Source organism: Astyanax mexicanus, chromosome 17, assembly GCF_023375975.1.
Source record: "Astyanax mexicanus isolate ESR-SI-001 chromosome 17, AstMex3_surface, whole genome shotgun sequence".
NCBI classification, from domain to species: domain Eukaryota; kingdom Metazoa; phylum Chordata; class Actinopteri; order Characiformes; family Acestrorhamphidae; genus Astyanax; species Astyanax mexicanus.
This window is the reverse complement of record NC_064424.1, coordinates 15,775,272-15,798,182: the sequence shown is the minus strand read 5'-3', so window position 1 is coordinate 15,798,182 and position 22,911 is coordinate 15,775,272. Positions and strand designations below refer to the sequence as shown.

The following is a 22,911-nucleotide window of genomic DNA, read 5'->3' as shown; positions in this document are numbered from 1 at the left end:
GCTGCGCTTTCTCCCAAGTGCGCTGGCTTCCTGGTAAGATAATGCTGCTGATGTAGCATCAGAGGAGCATTGCTCATGATTGGGGGAGTTTTATGTACAGGCATTAGATAATTGGCCTCCCAAACTGGGTAGAAAATGTGATTTACCTGAGAAATAATTTATTTAAAAAAAATTGATACAGTATTTTTGAGAATCAAAACATTTCGCAAACAGGAATTAAGCATATTCATTTTTATACTCATTCTCTGTGCATTGCCACTTTGTTTATCCCCTGTAAGATAGGGCATTTCTTTATCTATAATATTTTATTTATTTTGTTAAGATAATTCATATATTTCAATCTACTTTTTTAATGAATATATTACTACTGTAGAGTTATTGATACTGTTTTATTGTTCTTAATGTGATTGGGTGCTGCAAGACTTGATTTTTCCTAAGTCTGTCTCTGTGTCTCTGTGTCTCTCTGTCTCTGTCCGTCCGTTTCTGTCTGTCTCTGTCTCTGACTGTCCGTCTCTGACTTTTTCTGACTGTCTCTGTCTCTGTCTCTGACTGTCTGTATCTGTCTCTCTCTCTGTCTGTGTCTGACTGTCTGTATCTGTCTCTCTCTCTGTCTGTCTCCGACTGTCTGTCTCTGTGTCTCTGACTGTCTCTGTCTCTGTCTGTCTCCGACTGTCTGTCTCCGACTGTCTGTGTCTCTCTCTGACTGTCTGTCTTTGACTGTCTCTGTCTCTCTATGACTGTCCGTCTCTGTGTCTGGGTCCGTCTCTGTCTGTCTCTAACTGTCTGTCTCCGTCTGTCTCCGTCTGTCTCCGTCTGTCTCCGTCTGTCTCTGTCTGTCTCTGTCTGTCTCTGTCTGTCTCTGTCTCTGACTGTCTCTGTCTCTGACTGTGTTTTCGCTGATTAAGTTTTTCTTTCCACTAAGAAATATCCATTCAAAATAGGCTTTAGATTTTATGATTATCAATATTTTCTACTACTCTCCACATTTTTTATAAGCACGGATAATATAATTCTACATATCCGTCCAAACAGGAAACCTCAGAGAACCTTAGAGGAGAGAAACAGCCAAAGCTGAACAGAATAAAAAAGGTGTGAAAGGGATGAACGTGGGCTTGGAACAAAGTATGGTGACGGATCCATGTCAAGGCTGTGATCCAATACCTGCGCTGAAGACATTAGGAAAAAACTGCAGCTGTCTCCATAGCAACTAATGCCACAAAAACAAGTTAAAACTGATTTCCACAGGGAGGTCTTTTCCCATGCTCATCCCCGTTAACACCGTTTAATACTGAGGCCTTGTTTAATTTGTGTCCACCTGTAAAGACAGATAAATAAGTAAAGAGAAAAATAAATAAACCTGACAACTTGCAATTGCATCCTTTTCCTACAAGCAGACACAGATTTTCATTTTCCTGGAAAAGCAAGAACAAACGCTGCAGTTTACGAGGCTTTACCTGTAACACAGAAAAAAAAAAGCAGTGGCGGGGGTTGGGGGAAGTGAAAACATGCGCCTTTGGGATAATTGGTGTCGTGTTTGGTGAACGAACATTCGTCTTGCTCGCTGCACGCTGCGCCGTAATGTAGTTACCTTTTTCGACAGGGGGATGCAACAGCAAAGCCTGACGGCACCCCGGGCCAGAAAAAACAGAAGAGATCCAGAGAAAAACAGAAGAACAGGGCAGCTCATTTTCACATTTTCATTCCGAACATCCTCCCTCTTTTCGCTAAGGACGCTCACCCCCGCCTCCCCAGTCTCCCTGACTCCGCGGAAAACACCGGGCCTGTCTTGGGGGTAAGAGACATTAAGATCAGTCTGCGCTAAATCAAATTTCACACCGATCGTCGCTGCTCCGAGCTCCGAGCCAATTAAGCAATGAGACTCACAGGAGGGACGGAGGGAGGTGGGGGGGAGTTGGGGGGTGTAGAGACACAAGTGGAGGGATTAGAATGCAGGAATAGAAAGAGTGAAGAGAGAAGAGAAACGCAGAACGCCTTTGAAGGTCGGAAGGGTGTGTTGCATCCGTAAGACAGCACACAGAGCTATAGCATTTTCATTTTTCTTTTTCTACTGTAGCCAAAAGGCGTAGTTCTGTTTTCTGGAGTGGACACATTTACAGTATGTGTGGGTTTTACAATGCTTGAGGGAACCTTGAGTGAAGCTGTATAATAATTGGAGGTCTGTTTATTAGGGGTGTGCCATATTGTATCGTATGCAATAATATCACCAACATTTTTAAATATTGAACAATATTAATATCACCCACCCCTAATTATCACATCAGGGTACTTCTTGCTGTTTTTATCAAAAGAAAAATTTACACTATTCTCATTTCCCATTATATACCTACTAGAGACAGATTATATCAGTCCAGTATCATTTATTTTACTTTAATCCTGGATATATGGAGATGTTTGGAGTGCATTATTAGTATCATGACATTCTGGATCATTTACTTCTGTTACAAATCTGATAAAATTCCTGTATTTTTTTATATCTCAGTTAAGGATGTGCCATATGATATCTTATGCAATATTAAAATGTAATTTTCATTTTGTTGCAGTAGAGTATTCTTAAACTTATTTTTTTCGTTCAGTGTTTTGTCATATCTCCAAGAGTTGTCTGGAGAATATGCAGTAGCCTACATGTGGAAAAGTGAAAAGGGATGTTGCACATTAGATCTACTGCGCCGCATTGCTTGGCTCCCAAAATTTCAAAACTACTGTGATTTGGTTTCTAAATTTACCCAATTTTCTTCCCAATTGTAAAGGCTAAATACCCAATACACAGAGGGTGAAGACCAGTACATGCCTACCGTATTTTTCGCACTATAAGGCGCACTGGATTATAAGGCACACTATCAATAAATGTCTATTTTCTGGTCTATTTTCAAACAAAAGGCCGGATTATAAGGCGATACGGTACTCTGACACATTCGAAGACACTCCACATTTATTCTGAAAAAACACCCTCTGAGGAAAGCAGTTCCCCAGCTACGATACATCAGCTAACCATCACCACACTAGGGCCCAACAACAAAGCCACAACTACCAAATTAGCTAATCATAAAAAATAATATACTGTCAAATTAAGGTACGATAAGCAGTGACATCAGTTAATTATTGAAAACTTTTAGTTTCCTTCCTCCTTCACAGGCTTACTCAAGCATAACATGCCCACATTATCACACCAAACTCACAAACAAGCCATTATGTTCTTTTTTTTGTTGTTGTTGCAGCGTTCAAAAGCAAGGTGTAATTTTATGTGGGAAAACTGATGACAGTCTAAGCTTGATAGGCAGGCAGTGTGGCAGCCAGTTTAGGATGAAAAATTCCCCTCTGTCACACTCCACTCAGTCGCAGCTTGAATGTGATGGGGTTCTCAGTGTTATTGGCACAAAAATATATATGTGCATTCAGGTGGGAAAATCTGTTTTTAGGTGACAGCAATATGTAACTAACTGTGGAGGACTAAACATTACATAAAAAAAAGTATTTCTATGCGGAATTCCTTTTAGAACACGGATTTGTGATCTGGATACATGTTAAATATGGTACAGTAATAATAATTTCCAAACTATTACATTTTTATCTGTGTTCTAATTTAATCGATATATCGTTATACTGAGGTTAAGCAACGTTATCTTTTATCTTTTCAATACTGTATTATTTCTCAAAAACAATTGGCTCTGTAACACATTCAGTCTGAAATAGCAAACCTTCACACTGTGTGGTGTGATGCTGTCAGCCGCGCTTTTTCCTGTGGGGTAGTAGTGAGTTCACGGTTTGAGCATCACACCCTACTTTTGGATCTTTAACAAAAATGCATTTATTAGGATCATTTTTAAGGTGAGAAGTCATTAGTGCGCCTTAGATTTCGGCGTGCCTTACGTATGAATTTTACCTGTCAGGTTGTAAGGAAGTGCAGCGTTATACAGGAGTTTCAGTTTAGTTCTCCAGCACTGAGACTGGAGTAGCATTAGCCTTAGCCGCTAACCACACTAAGCGCTAACTCTTTAGCCATTTGAAAGGTGAGTTTTATTGACTTTATTGCTGCTAACCCTGGCACTACTAGCACTGCTGGAGCAGCATTAGCATTAGCCACTAAACGTGCTAAGCACTAACTCTTTCAACGTTCAGAGGTAAGTATTATTAATCAGCCTGTAGTCTGCATGTTTATGACGTTAAAACAAGCTACATGAGACAAACCATTAGCCACTATCTCCTTGGCTTACCGGAAAACATAGGGTTCCACAGTGTAATGCTGAAGTGCTAACAGATAGCTGCTAACGCTAATGCTGCTCCACCCAGCCACAGTGAAAATCTGGAAATCTATTCTTACTGTAAACAAACGGAAGAGCTTTACTTACCCAAATAAACAGCTTTCAGGAGATAAATCTGTGTAGATTTACATCCAGCGCTCATTTGACTTTAAAATATATATATATTTTTTTTTGTACAGTTTTGCTTACTTATCTCAGCTAGGCTTTACCCAGCAGCGAGATCTTATGAATTAGGAGGCATTAGAAGGAAAACATGGTAAGACTCCTGTTCCTTACTAGTATCACATAATGCGTCTTACAATCCAATGTGCCTTATGTATAAAAATAGACCAGAAAATATAAGTTTATTGACAGTGTTCCTCATAATCTGGTGCACCTTATGGTGCAAAAAATACGGTATCTATTTTTAATTCATAGACTAAATGTTCTTAAAAAAAATTGTATATAAAATGAGACAGAAAAGCCCACCCATACTATTCATGTAATGTAATTTAATGTAATGTAATGTCATCATCCTCAGCCCTTGTTGTTGTCCATTTCAGATAGATGTTTAGCAGTCAGTTTAAATTCTATGGTGTATTTTAAGAGCAATAGAATTTTAAGCATTTCACATTTACCCACTGACCTGCACATTCCTTTACATCGGACGAAAAAAAAAAAAAAAAAAAAGAGTCCCTGCTAAAAAGTGCCTATGGATACTATGCCTATGACAGGAGCACTTATTCAGCCACTTCTTAATCCCATATCTCATGATTTCCCATTTCAAAGGCCTACTGGTATCACGTTTTAATGCCTGATAAAAGGTCAATTCAAAGAGAATTAATTTGTATTGGTCCTCTAAACGATCAAACATGAATACGGACTTATCAAACATGGCATTCTGGTTTCTCTAATAAGGGCAGATGATGAAACATGATGAAGGCAGGCTTTCTCTCGGATTTGCCTGAGCCTGAGCGGCAGAGACACACACACACACACACCCACACACACACACACACACACACGTGCGCGCACATACACACTCTCTGAAAGGGACAATAAAAGAAGGCATACCTTCTTGTATGAAATAATCCATCAAAGAGAGCATAATGAAGTGCGCTGCGGTTCTGAAAAGACAGACTCGGCATGTTTTAATCAGTCACTTCAATGAGTGAGTCAGTGAATGAGTCAAATTACCTCAACAGCAAGTCTTCTCATGGCATGACTGCAGGTTTACTGGAGCAACTTTGCACCAACAAACTAAAGGTTTTTTTTTTTTTTTAGGCATGGAAAACTTCAGCTTGGCACTTGGCGAGTCTGAGGACGACACAAACACAAAACATCTGCTTACGGAAGCTTTTCCATGAGGCAGCGCTGAATGCTGTAAGGCTGGAGCAACACTGCGAGAAGTCTTTTCATCATTTCCCACCATCTGCCCGTTCTAAACGTGACGTAACTTTACCCTACACTTCCTTGAATGAATGAATTTCCAGTAACAAATATTTACAAATACATACGCTAAAAAGGTAATAAAAAATAATAAGCCAGCCAAGCTCAGGCCTGATCCATCAGAAAACAAAAGCAGTGCATCATCCATGCAAAGCACACATTTGCAGCCATTAAGGAGCTTTAAATGGAAAGCATCATGCAAAGCAGGTCTTTTAATGTGTGATTCATTATTTTGGAATCTGTTTGGAGGAAACTGGCCATTTCCGAGTCACACGGGAGCTGGATAAAAACAGTCTGCTATGAGTCAGTGGTCACTCGACATGGCGATTTTAACATAAGGACAAAAAAAACAGACAAACACAAAAAAAAACAGTAAAAAAAAAAAATCTGAATGACTCTTGTATCACAATCAGTCTGAAATAGCAAACCTTCGCACTGTGTGGTGCGATGCTGTCAGCTGCGTTTCTTCCTGTGGGGAAGTAGTGAGTGCTCAGTTTGTAAGAGCACATCCAACACACCCTACTTTTAGATGCTTAACAAAAGTGCTCCAATTAAGATTACTTAAAAAGCCCAGGAGTATTTAAAGAAATATGAAGTAGTGTTCAAATGTTTAAGTCAACATTATTTTTCTCACCAGTTTAGTTGATTCAATTAACCCACCCACTAGGAGGGTAAGTACAAACGCAAGTCTTTTCCAATGAGACATGGGAATTCAACCTCATCCTCTTTTCAACCTGCCACCAGTGCAGCATCACAAGGTGATTATCTAAAATGCCCAGAAAAAAAAAACAAAGATCTGGATTCCCAGCTTTTATACATCAGCCTACAGGACGCAATAAAGCGAGAGGAAGCCATCTATCCAACTCCATTCCTGCAGCAGGACCAGGGATTTGTGAAGTGTGGGATCCTCTGACCCTAGAATCAGTGTTCTAATCTGCTTAGCCACTCATAGTCACTACTGGGTCACTCTCTCTGAAGTCATGTTGAGGTCTAGAAGAACAAGGAAAGGTTCAAACAACCTGATTGTTGGGACATGGGTTGAGGAATCCCAATGAATACTGTGAACAAGCCCCATCTCTAAAAAGCTAATTAAAAGCTAATTCAAAGTCTATTTTGAGAAAAGTGATCAGAGATCACTTTTTGCGCACTATAAGGCGCACTATCAACGAAGGTCTATTTTCTGTTCTTTTTCATACATATACTGCACTGAATTATAAGCAGCATTACGCAACACTAGTAAGGAACAGGGGTGTCGCCATGTATTTCTAAAAAAATATATATATACAGTGAGTCCAAGAAGTATTTGATCCCTTGCTGATTTTCTTTGTTTTCCCACTAATAAAGATACTATCCTTCTACACTTTTAATGGTAGATATATTCTAACATGGAGAGACAGAATATCAAGACAAAAATCCAGAATATAATTTTAAAGAATATATTTTAATTAATTTGTATTTCAATGAGGAAAATAAGTATTTGATCCCTCTTGCCAAACACACTCAATACTTAGTGGCAAACCCTTTGTTTGCAAGCACAGCGGTGAGACGTTTGTTGTAGTTAACCACAAGTTTAGCACACACACCAGGGGGAATTTTGGCCCACTCTTCTTTGCAGATCCTCTCTAAATCATGAAGGTTGGTGGGCTGTCGATTGGCAACTCTGACCTTCAGCTCCCTCCATAGATTTTCGATCGGATTGAGGTCTGGCGACTGGCTGGGCCACTCCATGACCTTAATGTGATTTTTCTTGAGCCAATCCTTTGTTGCCTTTGCTGTATGTTTAGGGTCGTTATCATGTTGGAAGACCCAACCACGGCCCATTTTCAGATCCCTGGCAGAGGGGAGGAGGTTGTCCCTCAGGATTGTGCGGTACATGGCTCCATCCATCTTCCCAGTGATGCGGTGAAGTAGCCCTGTACCCTTGGCAGAGAAACACCCCCAAAACATTATGCTTCCACCTCCATGCTTGACGGTGGGCACAGTGTTCTTGGGGTCATAGGCAGCATTTTTCTTCCTCCACACATGGCGGGTGGAGTTGAGGCCAAAAAGTTCAATTTTGGTCTCGTCTGACCACAAAACCTTCTCCCAATAACTTGGTTCATTTTTCAAATGATCATTGGCATACTTGAGGCGCGCCTCCACATGTGCTCTCTTCAGCAGGGGTACCTTTCGGGCACTGCAGGATGTGAATCCATTGTTGCGCAAAGTGTTGCCAATTGTTTCCTTGCAAACTGTGGTCCCAGCTGCCTTCAGGTCATTTGCTAACTCCTGCCGAGTGGTTGCAGGACGATTTCTGACCGTTCTCAGCATCATTGCCACCCCACGAGGCGAAATCTTCTTTGGAGCACCGGGCCGAGGTCTGTTGATTGTCATGTTATACTCTTTAAACTTTCTGATAATTGCACCAATAGTTGTTACTTTCACATCCAACACCTTACTAATCTTTTTGTAGCCCATTCCAGCTTTGTGAAGGTCAACAATTCTGAATCTGAGGTCCTGTGACAGCTCTTTGGTTTTACCCATGTTGGAGACTTGAAATCTGTGTGATCTGTCTGATTCTGTGGACAGGTGTTTTTCACACAAGTGATTAGTGAAAACAGGTGGCTTCAGGTCAGGTAACAAGTTGATTGGGAGTGTCTAACTGGTCTGTAAAAGCCAGAACTGCTAATGAATACTAAGGGATCAAATACTTATTTCACTCCATGAAATACAAATCAATTAATATATATTCCTTAGATTTATTTTCTGGATTTTCTTTTTAATATTCTGTCTCTCCATGTAAGAATACATCTACCATTAAAAGTATAGAATGATCATGTCTTTATTAGTGGGCCAACGAAGAAAATCAGCAAGGGATCAAATACTTCTTGGACTCACTGTATATATATATATATATATATATATATATATATATATATATATATATATAGAGCTAGCACTTACATGGTTAACAGCTAATGCTAATGCTGTTCCAGCAATGCTAGCCGGGGTTGGCAGCAGGCTACAGGCCGATATACTTACCTCTGCATGGCAAAAGAGCTAGCATTTAGCGCGGTTAGCGGCTAATGCTAATACTGCTCCAGCAGTGCTAGCCGAGGTTAGCAGCAGGCTACAGGCCACTATGCTCACCTCTGAACGGCGAATGAGCTAGCGTTTAGCAGTAGCACATTTAGCAGCTAATATTAATACTGCTGGAGAACTGAAACTCCTGTATAACGCTGTACTTCAGCTGAGTGGATTTAGTGCTCCTTACAACCTGCATGGTAAAATTCTTAAGATGATTTTGGGAAAAATAGATCTGGTAAGTCATGCTTTAAAACTCTTTTAACCACACACACACCACATATTTATGCTACAATTTGCATACAGTTCAGACAAATGATTGCTTGCGACAGGAGGGCGTCAAAGTGTTTCTCCAGTTGCCTTTTGAAAAAGCTCTCAGATGCAACTTTTGGAAAGTGTACCTCTTGGTGAGAGATTGTGGAGACTGCTGGAACTGCCTTTATGTTGCACTCAAAAGACATTTGCCCAGGTGACAGATTTTGAGAGTAGGAGAATCGCTGGACTGAGAGAGACAGGTTGGTCATTTGGACAAATTGCCTGCCATCTGTCAGCCAGTCAGTGTTGCCTTCATTTGCAGTCATGTTGTGTGAAACCTGGACTGCTACAGACTGGAACATTAGTGACCTTAGTGAAAAATCCATGCACTGTTTGGAATCTGACAACGGACAAGTTTAAAGTATGGAGGCCTTGTAGTGAGCTCTGTCCTGCCTTTACTGTGAAGTAAAACATGGTCTAACTGTCTTAGTGTGCTGGTGCCTCTTTTTAATTGTACACCTTTTCTCAATTAACATATCCTTCTGCGTCTGAACGAAAGAAGCTAACTGCATTACATATAGCATAATTACATTACACACAGTTTTAGTCTATTCAAATTATTCTTTCTGTCTTTTTGGGTGTGCTATGGTTTTGTCAATGAGTATATTCAAAAAAATAATAATCACAAATCCCATGCCCATCCCATCGGCATGCCACTATTGGATTAGAACTGGCTGAACGTCAAAGTTCCATTTTCATAATTAACAGAAAAAGTAAACTAGTGCCATCAAGCACATCATCTCTGCTCTTAACCATTTTTTGTCCTTGCTAATCTTGTAAGCAGAGAAGTTTAACATTCCTTTATAACTAAGTAACCAACCCTGAACTCATTCTGTTCCAAAACCTTCCTTCAACATAAAAAAACCTCTATTAGACACCAGAAATCTGTTTATTGTCTCTATGAGGTCTGCTTCTTTCTTGTAGTGTTGCACTGGAACCAATAAGCTTATAGCAGTGAATCTCATATCCTAACAATTAGCATTATGATAACACTCCTGAATGATATGTACTTGCTTTAAACACTAAGAATACCTAAAAAAAAAAAAAAAACTAAATACAGACTTGATTATGTGGGCCATAAATAGCATCCATCAAGATAGTGTAATTTTGTCTGGACTTTATTGGTGGTTCAGAGACAACAGTACAGCTCTGGAATAAAATAAGATACTTCAGATTCTGAATATGTTTCTCAGATTTTGCTATTCATAGGTATATGTTTGAATAAAATCAACATTGTTGTTTAATTCTATAAACTGAGGAGAACGTTCCTCCCAAATTCCAAAATAAAAAATTGTCATTTAGAGCATTTATTTGGAGAAAATTAGAAATGGCTGAAATAACAAAAAAAGATGCAGAACTTTCAGACCTCAAATAATGCAAACAAAACAAGTTCATATTCATTAAGTCTTAAGAGTCCAGAAATCAATATTTGGTGGAATATCTCTGGTTTTTAATCACAGTTTACATGCATCTTGGCATATTCTCCTCCACCAGTTGTACACACTGCTTTTGGATAACTTTATACCACTCCTGGTGCAAATATTCAAGCATTTAAATTTGGTTTGATAGCTTGTGATCATCCATCTTCCTCTTTAGTGCATTTGATTTGACCAAATTGAAAACCTCTAGAATATAATCATCATTTTGTTTAAGTGGTCTCTTATTTTTTTTCCAGAACTGTACATCAGCCAGAAGTTCTTTTTGCAAAAACCTTCCTCACAGACCTCCACTGTAGCCTTACGAAACCTCCGGCTGTACGGCTAAAATCACAATATGGAGATTCAGCCATCAAAATGAAAGCCTGAGGCTAACAATAGCATGGCGCAGATATGACTGATAAGCCACAAAAATACCAGACCTATAGTGTGCGTAATGGCGGCGTTCTGATGAGCTGCGCTCTACAAATACTAAAGAGCTTGAGAAAGGCTCCAGCCATCTGAGCATGTCGGGGCTCAAATGAGATTGTTGCGATGGTGCTGAGAAATCTGTGAGCCGAGCCCATCTGAAGCGAGCCAAGTGTCTTAGCTTTCCTCTTCTCTTTACTCCACCATATGACGGAACAGATGGGGAGGAATTTCATCTCTCAATCTCGCCTTTCACCAGGTCCTCTCATTTCTCACTTATAAAACACGTGCACGCTTTCTCTCTCTCTTTTCTCTCTCACTCTCTCTCACCCTCTCTTTCTTCACACACACACACACACGTTAATGTGGTTATTTCCCCCCTATGTACTGGTACTGATCAATTAACAAAACGAATGAGGAGAGAATATGCAGTGTTCTGTGGTCTGTTCTTCACATTTAAGGCACCCTGTGTTTGTGTGTTCATGTTTGTGTGTGTGTGTTAGTGTGTACATGTGTGTGTGTTTGCACTACCTACTGTCAGCATGTGTCTGAGAGACTGAAGATAAGGCTGGCTGCTTGAATGACAGGTTTGATATATGTGTGTATTGTGCTGTATTTATTTACTGAGCAGATTCTAGCAGCTCTGAATAGCCTGGAATTATGCATGTTTATCTCTCACCTTCTATATCCGGATCTACTGGATGCATGAATTAGTGTGTATTTATGTTTTTAAGCCTGAAAACATTGCCCCAAAATATATGCATGTGCTCGACTGTCTGCGTGTGTGTGTTTGTATGTGTGTGTGTGAGTGAGTGAGTGAGCACGTATAGAGCCTATTAGTACATTCATGAACAGCAGCACTTTGATGCAGGTCTTATTCACTATTCAACAGAATAGAACTGGACTTGGACAGACTCCAATCTCGTATGGATAACTAGATGCTAAAATCTTTTTTTAAATTTGCTTTAAAATATATTTAAAAGGACATAAATACAATAAAAGTTGTTTCAAGAAAATGCTCATTTATGTTAAGCGTTAAATACAGATTCAAGTCTGTATTTGTGCATGTTAGCTCGAAGATTACAAATTTGCACAGAAAGAAGCTTTACCAATGGAAAGTAAGGGGTAGAGTAGCAAATAGTTAAAGTTAATATCACAGTGTCATATGGACCCATTACATTACATTACATTTGTCAGACGCTTTTGTCCAAAGCGACTTACAATAGTGAAGTACAAAAGTAATAGAGGTTTAAAGGTAAAACATATTTAGATAGGGCCTAAAGAAGGTCAAAGGGAAATAATGGGTAAGAGGAGTAGAGAAGGGGAAGAAGAGAAAGGGAAGTAAATGTATGGCTAAAGATGCACTAGTAAAAGATTTGTTAATTTTGCCACGTTATATACCAATGCATAAAATATGCTATTTATATTTTTTCTTGTTTTTTCAAACAAAACATACTTTTTCTGTATCAGTTATTGGGTATTTTTACATTTTTGCTATTTTGCCCATTCAGAAGAAGAACCACAGCTGTCTACACCACTGCCTTTTTTTTCTTTTTTGTAGTTAGTCCAGTATCACAACCCCTTCCAGAGTCGCTGTTTTTTGTGTCAGAAACTTTAATCTCTGAACTGACCTCCAATGGACGTACCGCTTAACATCCATGCCAATGTAAATGATGCTATAATTATGTGGGCAGTGACTCCTAAAGGGGAAAATAAATGAGTCTTAAAAAATGAAAGCAAAATTACACATTATTTTAGCATTTTAGGGAAGCACCGAATACAAAAAAAAAAAAAAAACTACAAAAAAATAGAAAAATTGAACACAAAAAAATACATAAAAAGAAATACCAAACAGCTTCAGTTTTCAGTAACAGTACTTACTAATCTCAAAAAAAGAAAAAACTCAACTAATTATTAATTGACATCAGTTAAGACATTATTAACCATTACAAAACTATTTAACTAATGTCCCAATTTATCATTATTTATAACATAATGAGGCATTAGGTTTGGTAATGTCTTAACCAGTATCAATTTATAATTAATGAAGACATTACAGTACTTTACCGTTTAGCAATGTTTATTACAAATAAAAGTACTGTTATTTGTGACCCTTATTGTAGTGTTACCCACTGAACACTTTTACATCACAGCAAACAAAATACTGATTAGTATAAATTATTGGTATAGCAACATTAGACCAAATAATTTGACTATAAAATTACATCATATTTTCCCATTTAATTAGATTATCCCATTGTAAACAGAAGAAGCATGTGTACCAAGAATATGTAATACATAAGGCATTACTGCCCACAGTAGACAGCACAGTGGATGGTAATGATCCTGAGAAGCAGTGTCCGACTAGAAACATCCACTCCCCCAGAAATCTTATCCTCATTTAATACTGGAGGCTCCACACACATATCCATAGTACAGGGCAGAAGTCATGGGACACGATACTTGTTTCTATGTTTGAGCACATCCATAAACATAATTGCATTACTGCACGTCTTTGCTCACGAATCAACAGAATTGTAAGAAGTGTGGGAAGTCCACAGAAGGCCAGAAGGTGCTTGTATTCATGCTCACTCACTCACTGTCCTTCTCTCTCTCTCTCTTTCTCTCTCTCTTTTAATGCAGTGAGCCAAATGCTCAGTAATTGCTGCAGACCATGACATTTGCAAATTGCATTCTTAGTGAAAAACAGGAAATCTAAATGAGCTTTACTGAAAGAGGAATGGGAAGACCATTAAAAGTTGCGCAGACACATTAAGAGCTTCACACACTTCAAACTAACCATCCATCAGCGCCACGTCCATCTGAAGCCCTTCAGTCAGAGGTAATGAAATCTTCCCACCTCTGACTATAGCCCCTCCCACCGCGAGATCTTTTCTACATTTAGGTTTTGTTTAATGGCCATTATGAGATCGTCAGAAATTGGCGGCTAAACATTAAATGGGCATCATCAAAGCTAAAGGTTTTAAATGCGGCTCTCCTGCCCGGGTTTTAAATTGGCTTTTGAAAAGAGACAGCCTTGTGCCAGAAATCGATTTTGTATGGACTAAACAAGCAGCCGCACTCAGACCATCTAAAGAATCACAGCTTCATCAATATAAAAGAAGCACCTGACTGAAGCAAAAACCCTGTTAAATTATCTGGCATATAACTATCCTTTACAAAAAAAAAAAAAAAGGCCTTCTTTCACATCTCATCGTTTAAGGCCGACAGCAGCCAACCTGATGGATGTGTGCTTCTCAAAACAGGCCGATTAGTACTGGGCGTGCTCCACCTATCGATCAATAAGGGTTGAGATCTTTACAGTCGGCTTCTGACACATGCGTCCAAGATGATCTGATCATCATAAGTGGCCAGCACAAAGAACGAGAGTGAATAAGATACAATGCATACAAAACATCTTGAGGATGCATCAATAATTAATTTGTATACTTGACTTATCATACAATATATGCACATGATTGTGTGTCCATATATTATATAATCATTTTTAATGACTTTGTCCACTGATATTGTCCACTGTGTTTTTTGTGTATTTGTTTACATAAGATCTTTACATGACCAGTCTTGTAGCCTTGTATTCAGTTGTGCAGTGACCAGTGATTGAATCAATAACAGCTCCTTCATACTAAAGATGTGCAATAAATAAGATGCTAATTTAATGTTTTATGGTTAAGGTTTTGGGCACTGTGCTTGGCTAAACTAATTTTTCCCAGGCTAAAAAGTAGTGTGGAGTGTCTATTCAACGTGAAACTCTGCCTCACTCTACCTCCAGCTTTGTTACGTTACGTAATAATAATTCTCAGCGTAAAATACATCCTGTTGGTGCGTGTGGGCAATACAATAAATACAATACGTAATACAATTACGAGTTAATGTTATTAACAGTAATATCACAGCTCTTTTAATGTGTTTACTGTGAAAACTCGATTTGAAATAACAATAACATTTATATTCTTTTCCTTTATCATGTGTCACAGCTGAATTTTGAATAGACCAATAGAAATGCTCCAAATGGTTTGACAATGACTTTAATTAAAAAATCTTCTCATCTAAATTTGTCATTTTGCAGATTCATACCAAAAGCTATGGGCTAGACAGGAAGATGAAGGTCTCCTACATAAGCCATTAAAGGGAGGGGAAACAAACACACAGCATGGTTAATAATAGTTATTTAATAAACTGACACAGCCTCATGTATTTGCTCTGTATAGAAATCTTAATCAAAGCACTGAACCGGCAAATATTGCAAAGTGGTTCATATGTCAGCCCACGTGGACTGATATGAGTTTCCCCATATCATCTCATTACAGCAGAATAAATTATTATTGATCACTGGTTAATACCCATTACAGGTGATAACATTCTGATATCCACTATCAGTACTGAGCAGCACCCAAACAATACAATAGAAAAGAACAATATGAAACTAGAAAAGGTAAAGTTCGTGAACGAGCTTTAAGTTGGCTTGGAAAAGAACGCTAATAACGTTAAAAAGTTAAAATGGTTGCTAAGCTTTTTCCGTCTGAAGAGTGTGAAGAGTCATTGACATGCTGTTAACTTTTGGCTAAACGCTAAATGCTAAAAACGCTGAAATCTAAAAACGTTTGATTAAACGCTGAAATCTAAAAACATTTGGTTAAACGCTGAAATCTAAAAACATTTGGTTAAACGCTGAAATCTAAAAACATTTGGTTAAACGCTGAAATCTAAAAACGTTTGATTAAACGCTGAAATCTAAAAACGTTTGGTTAAACGCTGAAATCTAAAAACGTTTGATTAAACGCTGAAATCTAAAAACGTTTGATTAAACGCTGAAATCTAAAAACGTTTGGTTAAACGCTGAAATCTAAAAACGTTTGGTTAAACGCTGAAATCTAAAAACGCTTGTTTAAATGCTGAAATCGTAAAACTTTTGGTTAAACTTTTGATTGCTAATGTGTTGCTAGGCAGTTGCTATCATTTCTGAAAAGGTTGCTAAGCTGTTGCTAGGCAGTTGCTAATGTTTTCCAGGTGGTTGCTAAGCTATTGCTAACTGGTTGCTAGGCAATTGCTAACATATACCAGGTAGTTGCTAAGGTGTTGCTAGGTGGTTGCTAGGGTGTTGCTAGGTTGTTGCTAAGGTGTTGCTATGGTGTCTGGGGTGGTTGCTAAGATGTTGCTACGTGGTTGCTAGGGTGTTGCTATGGTATCCGGGGTGGTTGCTAGGGTGTTGCTAGGTGGTTGCTAGGGTGTTGCTAGGTTGTTGCTAAGGTGTTGCTATGGTGTCTGGGGTGGTTGCTAAGATGTTGCTACGTGGTTGCTAGGGTGTTGCTATGGTATCTGGGGTGGTTGCTAAGGTGTTTCTAAGTGGTTGCTAGGTGGTTGATAAGGTGTTGCTATGGTATCCGGGGTGGTTGCTAAGATGTTGCTAGGTGGTTGCTAAGGTGTTTCTATGGTATCTGGGGTGGTTGCTAAGGTGTTTCTAGGTGGTTGCTAGGTGGTTGCTAAGGTGTTGCTATGGTATCTGGGGTGGTTGCTAAGGTGTTTCTAGGTGGTTGCTAGGTGGTTGCTAAGGTGTTGCTATGCGGTTGCTAAGGTGTTGCTATGGTATCTGGGGTGGTTGCTACGGTGTTGCTAGGTGGTTGCTAAGGTGTTGCTATGGTATCTGGGGTGGTTGCTAAGGTGTTGCTAGGTGGTTGCTAAGGTATTGCTAGGTGGTTGCTAGGTGGTTGCTAAGGTGTTGCTATGGTATCTGGGGTGGTTGCTAAGGTGTTGCTAGGTGGTTGTTAGGCGGTTGCTATCATTTCTAAAGTGTTTGCTAAGTGGTTGCTAGGCAGTTGCTAACGTTTTCCTAATGGTTGCTAAGGTGTTGGTAAGTGGTTGCTAGGCTGTTGCTATCATTTCTAAAGTGGTTGCTAGGCAGTTGCTATCGTTTCTAAGGTGGTTGCTAAGTGGTTGCTAACGTTTTCCTAGTGGTTGTTAAGGTGTTGCTAAGTGGTTGCTAGGCAGTTGCTGATGTTTTCCAGGTGTTTGCTAAGTGGTTGCTAACTGGTTGCTAGGCAGTTGCTATAATTTCTAAAGTGGTTGCTAAGTTGTTGCTAAGTGGTTGCTAGGCAGTTGCTAACGTTTTCCAGGTGGTTGCTAAGGTGTTGCTAAGTGGTTGCTAGGCAGTTGCTAACGTTTTCCAGGTGGTTGCTAAGCAGTTAATAGGTGGTTGCTAACACCTGGCTGGGGTGCCGGGGTGTCCAAACTTTTGACTGATAGCTGCTCCATACAGCAGCTCCTCCATACACTCACAGTACTGGAGGAGCAGGGGAGAGAAGGGGTTCCGTGCGCAGAGCTGCTCGTGTGTGAGATGGAACTCTGGGCCCCCCATTCATTTCTATGGGAAAACTTTGTACGACAATTGTACGAAAACCGTACGTCGTATCACTTCGCAAGGTGGTTGCTAGGGTGTTGCTAGGTTGTTGCTAAGGTGTTGCTATGGTGTCTGGGGTGGTTGCTAAGATGTTGCTACGTGGTTGCTAGGGTGTTGCTATGGTATCCGGGGTGGTTGCTAGGGTGTTGCTAGGTGGTTGCTAGGGTGTTGCTAGGTTGTTGCTAAGGTGTTGCTATGGTGTCTGGGGTGGTTGCTAAGATGTTGCTACGTGGTTGCTAGGGTGTTGCTATGGTATCTGGGGTGGTTGCTAAGGTGTTTCTAAGTGGTTGCTAGGTGGTTGATAAGGTGTTGCTATGGTATCCGGGGTGGTTGCTAAGATGTTGCTAGGTGGTTGCTAAGGTGTTTCTATGGTATCTGGGGTGGTTGCTAAGGTGTTTCTAGGTGGTTGCTAGGTGGTTGCTAAGGTGTTGCTATGGTATCTGGGGTGGTTGCTAAGGTGTTTCTAGGTGGTTGCTAGGTGGTTGCTAAGGTGTTGCTATGCGGTTGCTAAGGTGTTGCTATGGTATCTGGGGTGGTTGCTACGGTGTTGCTAGGTGGTTGCTAAGGTGTTGCTATGGTATCTGGGGTGGTTGCTAAGGTGTTGCTAGGTGGTTGCTAAGGTATTGCTAGGTGGTTGCTAGGTGGTTGCTAAGGTGTTGCTATGGTATCTGGGGTGGTTGCTAAGGTGTTGCTAGGTGGTTGTTAGGCGGTTGCTATCATTTCTAAAGTGTTTGCTAAGTGGTTGCTAGGCAGTTGCTAACGTTTTCCTAATGGTTGCTAAGGTGTTGGTAAGTGGTTGCTAGGCTGTTGCTATCATTTCTAAAGTGGTTGCTAGGCAGTTGCTATCGTTTCTAAGGTGGTTGCTAAGTGGTTGCTAACGTTTTCCTAGTGGTTGTTAAGGTGTTGCTAAGTGGTTGCTAGGCAGTTGCTGATGTTTTCCAGGTGTTTGCTAAGTGGTTGCTAACTGGTTGCTAGGCAGTTGCTATAATTTCTAAAGTGGTTGCTAAGTTGTTGCTAAGTGGTTGCTAGGCAGTTGCTAACGTTTTCCAGGTGGTTGCTAAGGTGTTGCTAAGTGGTTGCTAGGCAGTTGCTAACGTTTTCCAGGTGGTTGCTAAGCAGTTAATAGGTGGTTGCTAACACCTGGCTGGGGTGCCGGGGTGTCCAAACTTTTGACTGATAGCTGCTCCATACAGCAGCTCCTCCATACACTCACAGTACTGGAGGAGCAGGGGAGAGAAGGGGTTCCGTGCGCAGAGCTGCTCGTGTGTGAGATGGAACTCTGGGCCCCCCATTCATTTCTATGGGAAAACTTTGTACGACAATTGTACGAAAACCGTACGTCGTATCACTTCGCAACCTCCTATTAATTTAAAGATCTCGATAAGATCTATAAGCTCGCCGAATTTGGTGTTCGTATCTCAAAAATTGTGGCAGTTACGGACGTTTAAAATTTGGCCCCATTCATTCCTATGGGAAAAAAATGCGTACGTTTACAAAGTTTTTACGAAAACCGTACGATATATCGCTTCAAAAAGCACAAGCAACCTGAACCGCTATAGGTACTACGATACTGTAAAAAAGCTGTAGGAGGAGATGCGTACAACAAAAAAAGCGCGGAATAATAATAATAAGAAGATTACGAAGAACAATAAGTTGGCTTTTCCAAGCCAACTTAATTATAGAAAAGCAGTTAGTGCTACAGTTAATGTTATACAGGTCATGAAAAATAGAAAACCTAAAAAAAAAAAAAAATATCATCAGATTCAAATGCAAAACACTTATCTCCAAAACAGAACAAAACAAAACTTCACAATAGAGAGATTGGTTACCAACTAATGGTTACCAATTAGGTTGTAAATGCCTTGAAAATCATTAATAATCAGTTATAACACGTACATAGAAAGGGGAACAATGACCTGTTTGCCAAATAGTGAACCCACAGCCATCTTTATTCTTGCCCTTTTTACGTATGTGTTGTAACTGATTATTAATGATTTTTAAGGCATTTACAACCTAATTAGTAACCATTAATAAACTAATTGTAAACCATTTATAAACCCTTTATAAAAGGTAGTCTTATTTTAAAGTGGCAAAAAATTAAATAAAATGTGAAAAAAGCATATTTAGAGTCCAGGGAAAGACTGTGTGTGTGTTAGTGTGTGTGTGTGTGTGTGTGTGTGAGTGTACAGTACTCTATCTGTCATTGATCTCTCCTTGGGTGTGTCACTTGCACAGATACCACAGTCTCAGTGTGTGTACATGTGTGTGAATCTCCACACAGGCACTGTTTCTCTCAGTTTGAGGACCTAAAGAAGACCCTGCCATGATTTTCCTTAAATGCAAAGCGATCAGCTCAGTTAAATGACCCAGTGCACCACGCCTAATGATCAGATCAGACAGAGAGAGCAGTGGCGTGCAGCACCGGGGCCCAGCGCCGATCTGGAAGCGCTTTCTCAATCACACTTTAATCCGATTGCTCTGCACAATGACAATCAGTGTCGATTCACTGCTCACGCCTTTCCCAAAAAAGCCCTGCCACACGCCTGGGTTCAGTCCCTATTCAACAGCACGGATGAACCAGACACTTTAATTCCAGGGCCTCATGGTTACAGCAGCACCACCAGCACCATCTGCTGTCTGTGAGCATTTACTGCATCTTAGGCGTGGATATGGGGTCCAAGCACTCAACATTCTGATCATACTGGCTTGGATTAATTCCTCGAAAACCATTTGCTTTTTCTATATAGTGAACATTCTTCTCCACACATACTCTTACAACGTGATCATACTGTCGTTTTTCTTTTTTATTTATTTTTTTGCTCGCTGTATTCACAAGCTTAATAAAATAAAGAAAGAAAGAAATAAAGAAAGAAGCATTAAAAAGCAGAACTTCTGAGGATTCTGAGGAACGTCAATACAAAAGACTTCAAAAGTGTGCGAATGCTTTGGAGGGACCCTTTCATGTCTCTTCCACTGTTTGAAAGCATGAGAATTTTTTTTTAAATACAGCTCAGGCCGTAAAAAAAAAAAGAGGGGGAGGGAAAGAGAGAGAGAAGAAGAAGAAAATATTGCGTAAAAATGGGGAAATGCTTTCAACATAGCGAGTAGAAACTGTGCCAGGCCTTGCAGTGAACAAGTGACTCACTGTTTCTTTGACGCTGCAAAAAGGAAGAAAAAAAAAAAAAAAAAAAAAAAAAAAAAAAAACGAAGACAAAAGTTTTATGGAGGTGTTTTAAAAAAAAATAAATAAAAAAGAGAGAGAGCTCAGTTACGATTACGAAGGCCATAAAACGCTTGTTGGGATGAGCAAGGGGTTGAACATTATACAAAACAAGGCCAAGCACAGCGCTGAAAGAGCTGCTGCAGAACAGCCTCATGAGTGGCTGTGTGGGTGCACACTCACAGATATGAAATCACTCAGATCTAGGCACACAGCCAGTGGCTTTGCGTATTTCCACCCAACGGCCTTCAGGAAAGCTAGGCATCCGTGTACTGTCTGTGCAGGTATGTTCTGTAATACCTTCAATCTAAGCAGAAGGGGTTCTATAATGTGTTGAATAACGGCTCTGTGATACCATTTCAGGGGGTATGGAGACCCTATATAAACTCTATACTTGCAGATAAAAAGAATTACAATACAGGGTAGCTGTAGGTATGGGGGAATTAAATGTAAGAATATTTATTTTTTTACCATTAAAAGACAAATTTAAGACCACTTTTGTTGTAACAAATTGATAAAAGGCATTAATGTTACAGATTCTGAAGAACAAATGAGTCAAATAAACATTATAAATGAACAGTTTTTTTAAACACAAAAAATAGAACTGTTCGTACAACTAAAATAGAATCCAGTGCAAAAATGGCATTACCTAACCCCTTATGCCTACAGTTCCACCAAGTCTACTGTACAGTACTGTCTACCTGAATATAGCACACATTAAAGCCAACTAATGGTTCAAATTAGCTGCTTATCTGCTGTTGAATTAGTAAACTACACTACATATTAAATTTGGAAACTTTTAAGAGGTGAATTTAAAACATTTTAAGACAAATTAAGGCATTTTTAGGAGTTTAGGAGACTTTTTTAAGGATATGAAGATACCCTGTATATACCCATGTTTATGGCTGTGCAAAATCAAGATAATTTCTCTATATACAAACAACCAAAAAATAGCATGGGATAGCAGTATATGAATGAAGTGGATCATAAAAGTGTTACCTCAGGGACATCCTAAAGCTAACACCTGTATAAGTTGTGAGATGATATCTTGTTAAGAAGGTTAAACACTGATCATTTACATGGCCTTGCCATGAGCACGCTGGCTAGAGTTTGAGCGAAGCCATATCACAGGTGCCCGAAGGATGGGACATTCCATTTCCAAAACTGAGCGGGCATTTAATTTTTTTTTTAGTGGTGTCAATCGATTAAAAAATGTAATCCGATTAATCACAACAAAATTCTGTGATTAACTGCGATTAATCGCATTTGTTTTTCTTCAGACGCAAATTTGTATAGTGGATATTTAAATGTAAGTAAAAGAATGAATGTAAGATGTAATGTAAAATGCAATTATATATAAGCTATATTAGTGGTGTCAATTAAAATGATAGTATATACAGTACATGTTTAAGGGGAGATAAAATCAACATAGGGTGCTGGAATAAAGAATGCATGATTAACTTAAGTTAAAAAAAATTGTTACTGATTCCAAACAGCGTGCATTAACGCTTTAACACTGACAGAATAGACAGCACAGTGGGTGGTAATGATCGTGGTTGGCGGCCACTGGCTAGTATTGTCTGTGCTTACAGACTCAAGCAACTCTGGCAGATGTCACATCCCCCATTTAATGAAATTTACACTGTATATTAATTCAAGTATGCCTGTTTCTACAGTAGGATTATTCAATTCGGGCCCTAGAAGGCCAGAGTTCAGCATCGTTTGTTGATTTTCCTCACAAACTTCTACAAGAATTTCAAGAATTCCAATCGTGAACCCAGACTTTATGCTACACAAAATGTTCCATTTATTAATATTCGGCTATGTACTATTCCATAAACAACCTTACCTTAGCACTTACCTATTCCCTATACTGCTAAGGCTGGATATTCTTAAATAACGCATGTACTTTTATTTACACTGTACAACATTCACTCCAAAATGTTTGAGAAAGGTCATGTCATGGTTCTGATGATAAAGTGCAAACACTGGAGGTCAACCCTCTGCTGCACATATAGTGAAAGACCTACAAATACAGCCTGAAGAGGTGAGTTTATATGTCAAGCTTGTTCCACCACTGAGAATCATGGAGCCTTATGAGCATGCTTGGTTTTTAAACATGGACGAGCCAAGAGCCCACAGGTCTGAGACCTTAGCTGGCATGCAGGTGAGGTGTGTAGCTCTGATCCAATGTGCATAGGTAATGAGGGGCTGAGTGCTTAGAGGCCTTACAACCTTAAAACAGTTCTAAACAGAAGTATATTAAAATCTTAGCCTAAGTGTAAGACTATATGTTAGGAAATATATAGAGCAGAGAAATCAAACCCTCAGAGTTGATGTTCA

General features: G+C 39.5%; 1 protein-coding gene and 1 long non-coding RNA gene across 6 annotated transcripts in view; one reads left to right on the top strand and one right to left on the bottom strand.

Annotated features, from left to right (window-relative positions):
- pcxa (pyruvate carboxylase a) overlaps positions 1-22,911 on the bottom strand; it is a 265,459-nt gene that overhangs the window by 225,106 nt on the left and 17,442 nt on the right. The window lies entirely within an intron of this gene.
- LOC125782466 (uncharacterized) lies at positions 16,256-18,930 on the top strand. Of its 5 annotated transcripts, none has more exons than XR_007425152.1 (5): positions 16,256-16,308; positions 16,428-16,504; positions 16,668-16,699; positions 17,741-17,838; positions 17,915-17,974. It is a non-coding gene; the product is annotated as an uncharacterized LOC125782466 (long non-coding RNA). The 5 variants fall into 5 exon arrangements; XR_007425153.1 differs by lacking the exon at positions 16,668-16,699 and adding an exon at positions 16,581-16,612; XR_007425151.1 differs by lacking the exons at positions 16,668-16,699; positions 17,915-17,974 and adding an exon at positions 18,002-18,930 and having other exon boundaries at positions 17,655-17,838.